This window comes from Gekko japonicus, unplaced genomic scaffold (assembly GCF_001447785.1).
Source record: "Gekko japonicus isolate JY-2015 unplaced genomic scaffold, Gekko_japonicus_V1.1 scaffold3001, whole genome shotgun sequence".
Classification (NCBI taxonomy): Eukaryota; Metazoa; Chordata; class Lepidosauria; order Squamata; family Gekkonidae; genus Gekko; species Gekko japonicus.
Window position 1 is genome coordinate 121,185 of NW_015174358.1, and position 5,385 is coordinate 126,569.

Sequence of the window (5,385 nt, forward strand, 5' to 3'; positions counted from 1 at the left end):
GGATTTATACCCCGCCCTTCACTTGGAGTCTCAGAGCAGCTTACAATCTCCTTTCCGTTCCCCTCCCCACAACAGACACCCTGTGAGGTAGGTGGGGCTGGGAGAACTCTGAGAACTGCTCTTGGGAGAACAGCTCTGAGAGAACTGTGACTGACCCAAGGTCACACCAGTAGCTGCATGTGGAGGAGTGGGGAATCAAACCCGGTTCTCACAGATTGGAGTCCGCCGCTCTTAACCACTACACCAAACTGCACAGTGACAGATCAAGGTAGATTCAGGTGGGCAGCCGTGTTAGTCTGAAGTAACAGAACAAAGTCTGGGTCCCAGTGGCACCTTTAAGACCAACAAAGTTTTAAACTTTTTTCATCTTAAACTTCAAATTAAACTTTCTTGGTCTTAAAGGTGCCACTGGACTCAGACTTAGATCTACGTGGAATATACCTGGAAGACCTCCTTTGACCTCCATAGTCAACCTCAGGACATTCTCTTCCATCACCTACCACTCAGAAATCATTGGAAAATTCCGCACCCCCAAAAAAAGCCGGCATAAAAGTAGCAAGGGATGGAGGGATGGTAGAATTGAAATACAGGACCTGGCGTGGGCACAACAACAAGAGACAAAGCTGATTACTTGGGTCAGCCCTGAGATTGCACATTACGTGACCTTCTTGGCCATGTGTTCTTTAACTGTCAGCAGAAATAAAAACAAAAAGGTTTATTGTCTGCCTTTCGGTGCCGGTATTTTTCATAAATCATTTATTCTACAATCACTCATCCCAGTAGTCGATAGCCGTGTGGATTTACATCGACAAGGGTTTGACCTAACCTTTCTAACAGTCTAGAGTTCAAGCCACTCTGGGTTTTTAATACCTTTTGCACTGGAAAGCCATGCCGGCAAACCATAGAGCATGTCCTCATATTCCTTGCTTCTTTAGAGTAACTTTGAAAAAAAACCACAGTGACTAGACTGACAATTCAAAATGGTTCGCATTGATGACTTCAAACGGAATTTTATAATAATTGCACTGTCTTTACGGGGGCATGCAAGGGCAGGGGGGAGAGACAGGGAAGACTGCTTTGTAATTCCAATGGAGAAACAGTCTAGAGAAAAATCCTTCAGTCTACCAATGAAGATTACTGTGGTGGTGGTGGAAAGTGCCATGAAGTTGCTGTTGATTAATAGTGACCCCCCCCCCCAATAGGGTTTTCAAGACAAGAGAAGTTCAGAGGTAGTTTGCCATTGCCTGCCTCCATGTAACAACCCTGGTATTCCTTGGAGATTTCCCATCCAAATACTTTGTGCTAATGTAACTTCCCCAGGTGGGATGGGATGGGGTCCCACAGGGCAGGTCACAGTCAAGGTTGCAGAGAATAACCAAAGTCCAGTCCAAAAGTCAGTGGCTCCAGAGAGCAGGTTTACCAAAGTCCAGCCTAGGGTCAAGGAATTTGAGGCAACAAGTTCAGTCCAAGGTCAGGGGTTCCAGAAAAGCCAGTTGTCAGGTCCGATTCAAGGTTACAGAGATCCAGTAGCAGTAAGGTTAATTGCTCAGTAGCAAAGTGTACTTGTTGCATCTACAAATGGCTGCTTCTCCCAGCTGAATTTATAGCCAAGTCTTAATGAGCTAGACTCCCAGCCAATTCCTGGGCAATCATCCTGAAACTACTCATTCGTCTCTTCAATTGACAGCTGATTATGGGCCATGAGTCTTGCACTTCTCCTTTCTTGCAACTCTAAGAATCTTTGACAGCGTCGGCACTGCAAGGGTGTGGGTGAGCTAGGTGGGCTGGGAGTGGCTGCTGAAGACTTGTTTACTGCTTCAAAGATACAAGGTGTTGGTTTCAGCTGTAGGCCGGTAACTCCTGATCAGCCAATAATTTGATTGCTTGTTGTTCTCCTTCTGGCTCAGAGCCAGCTGCAGCCGGCTGTTCAATTACCGGCTCAGGGTTGGCAGGTAGCTCTTCGTCTGAGAAATCTGAGCCATCATACTTGCCAGGACTGGCCCTGCTTAGCTTCCAAGATCTGGTGAGATTGGAGTAGCCTGGGCTATCCAGGTCAGGGCACCTAAGGTACTACTTAATGCCAAAGGCAACAATGTAAAGCTTGCCTGCCAGCACTGAGCACAGGCCTTCAAAAGCATGGCCTGAAACATCTTTTACACACCAACCTCTTTTTTATTTTCTAACAACCAGCCTGAGGAAGAGTTCTAGAGAACCTAATAAAACGCATTACGTGGTCTGTGGGGGGTTTTGGACCCAAGGGCAGGGGAAATCCTCCTTATGAAAGAAAACCCATGGAAGTGACAGAAATCCTGCTGATGTTAACCCATACTTGATGATCTTAGGAGTTTAGAAGAACATTAGGCAATAAAGTGTCCATGGTCAAATGAGCAAATTTCGTAGTAATTTCCCTCTTACACCTGCACTGGACACCATTTTAACCTGGGTCAGGTAAAAATGTCCAAAATAAGTCTTGGGTCTTTATTATTTCTGATATTTACTAGTACCTCTCAAAATATATCAGAGGTCTCTGAAAACAATCCAACTTCATCAGTTAAGAATATAAGAGAACATAAGAACATAAGAGAAGCCAATGTTAGATCAGGCCAATGGCCCATCCAGTCCAACACTCTGTCACACAGTGGCCAAAAATACCAGGTGCCATCAGGAGGTCCACCAGTGGGCCCAGGACACTAGAAACCCTCCCACTGCTCCTCCCCAAGCACCAAGAATACAGAGCATCACTTGCCCCAGACTGAGAGTTCCTATCTATACCTTGTGGCTAATAGCCACTGATGGATCTCTGCTCCATATGCTTATCTAATTCCCTCTTGAAGCCGTCCCTGCTTGTAGCCACCACCACCTCCTGTGGCAGTGAATTCCATGTGTTAATCACTCTTTGGGTGAAGAAGTACTTCCTTTTATCCGTTCTAACCCGACTGCTCAGCAATTTCATTGAGTGCCCATGACTTCTTGTATTGTGAGAAAGGGAGAAAAGACTTCTTTCTCTACCTGCTCTATCCCATGCATCATCTTGTAAACCTCGTTCATGTCACCCCTCAGCCGTTGTTTCTCCAAGCTAAAGAGCCCCAAGCGCTTTAACCTTTCATAATTGAAGGTTCAATCATTGAAGGTCATCATTTGTGTGTGTGTGTGTGTGTGTGTGTGTGTGTGTGTTAAGTGCTGTCAAGTCACTTCCAACTTATGGAGACCCTATGAATTAATGTCCTCTAAAACATCCTATGTTAGGTCTTCTTCTTTTCCTGCTGCTATCAACTTTTCCTATTCCAGTCAACAGAAAATTTCCTCAAATTACAGCAGAATGATTTTTTTTTTCAGATTTGTTTTTTGCATTTATAATGGCTTTATTTCACAATGCTAAAAGAATGCTCGGTTCTCTTGAACAACATTGTACTTCAAATACATAAACAGTTGGACAAAATATTTTTTCTTCTGACTTCAGCTTCTTCATCCTGAACCCTCCTCTCTCACTCAAGATTATTCCCCCTTCCTCCTTTTTACTGCTGAAAAATTTCAGTTTCGTCTTCACAGATGTCAATATGGATGGGATCAGGTAAGTGGAGTGGGTTGGAAAGGGATGGGCCAGTAAAGAAAGGTAATGACAGGGTAGAACAATAAGCTGTCAGGAGTTGGTGGTATAGTGGTCAGAGTGCTGGACTAAGACTTGGAAGAACCAGGTTCAAATCCAGGCTCAACCACAACGCTCACTGGGGACCTCAGAACGGTCACTAGCCATGGACAGTTCTCACGTCTGGGCATGTAAGAAAGGGCCACGAAAACTAAGCACTGGTGCAACCCTTCCTGCCCTCCCTTCTCGTGATCTGCCTAAATTCACAGAATCCGCATTGCTGTCCGATGGCCATCTAGCCTTTGCTTGAAAACCTCCAAAGAAGGAGAGCTCGCCCCCTCCCGAAGAAGCCTGTTCCACTAAGGAACGGCTTTAGCTGTCAGGAAGTTCTTCCTAATGTTTAGCCAAAAACTCTTCTGATTTAATTTTAACCCATTGGATCTGGTGGGACCTTCTGGGATAACAGAAAACAACTCCGCACCATCCTCTATATGACAGCCCTTCAGGTACTTGAAGATGGTCATCATATCACCTTTCAGACGTCTCCTCTCCAGGCTAAACATGCCCAGCTCCTTCAACCTTTCCTCATAGGACTTGGTCTCCAGAACCCTATCTTCACTGCCCTCCTCTGGATACATTCCAGCTTGTCTGTATCCTTCTTAAATTGTGATGCCCAAACTGACCACAATACTCTAGGTGAGGTTGAACCAGAGCAGAGTAAAGCGATACCATCACTTTGCCTGATCTGGACACTATACTTCTGTTGATACAGCCCCAAATCCCATATGCCTTTTTAGCTACCGCATCACACTGCTGACTCATGTTCAGTGCGTGGCCCACTAAGACCACTAGATCTTTTTTGCACATACTACTGGGAAGACGAGTCCAGTGTTCCCTCTAAGCTGAGTTAGTGTGAGCCAGCTCACAGTTTTTTAGCCTCTGGCTCACTTATTTTTGTCTTAGCTCGGGAAGGATGGCTCCAGAGCAAACTGATTTATGCAACAGTTTAATGACTTGCCCAAAACTTTCATGCCAGTAGTTCACAAAGTAGAATTTTTGTTCACAAGACCCCACAGCTTAGAAGGAGCATTGAACAAGTCTACCCTATCCTATAATTATGCATTTGATTTTTCCTACCTAAATCAGAACTACTTTACATTTATCTCCGTTGTAATTCATTTTATTTGTCTTAGCCCAGTTTTCCAGCCTGTCAAGATCATCCTGTATCCTGACTCTGCCATTTTAGTCTCACAACTAGCCCTATGTTTTTAGCCAACACTGGGAGGCGCTGATCATAGATCTCCTGCATTAATCGGTATACAGGTCAGTGTTACAAAGGATCTACAGCAGGGGTGGCGAACAAGTTCGACAAAAAGAGCCAAAATTTTAAACTGTGAGAGTCAGAGAGCCACACCACGCAGTGACCTGCCAAAACAGACAAACACTCACACAAAAGCGAGGGTAAAAATCTTGCAGTGATAGTGAGGGTGTTCTGCGTCTGCCACACGCAGCCTGGGGGCGGGACTATCTCTCCTCAGAGGTCCCTCCTCAGAAGCAGCATAAAAAAATCCAAACTTGGCAAAGAGCCTGTCCCGCTCCGAGGGTCGCAGGCGACGAGCAGCCGGCCTCGGAACTCCCCGACGCCCCGAGGAACTCCCCGACGCCCCGAGGAACTCCCCACACCCCGACCTACCGGCCGACGCCAGCGCCGAAGACCGGGAGAGGGAGGCAGCGCCCCAACGCCGAACCTCCCCAGAAGACGCCCGGCTGCACGAGACGACCGCAGGACGCGCTAGGGC

General features: G+C 46.2%; 1 protein-coding gene across 1 annotated transcript in view; it reads right to left on the reverse strand.

Moving 5' to 3' along the window:
- Positions 1-5,385, reverse strand: part of SPATS2L (spermatogenesis associated, serine rich 2 like) — a 64,044-nt gene that overhangs the window by 57,999 nt on the left and 660 nt on the right. The gene's annotated exons all lie outside the window — the stretch shown is intronic.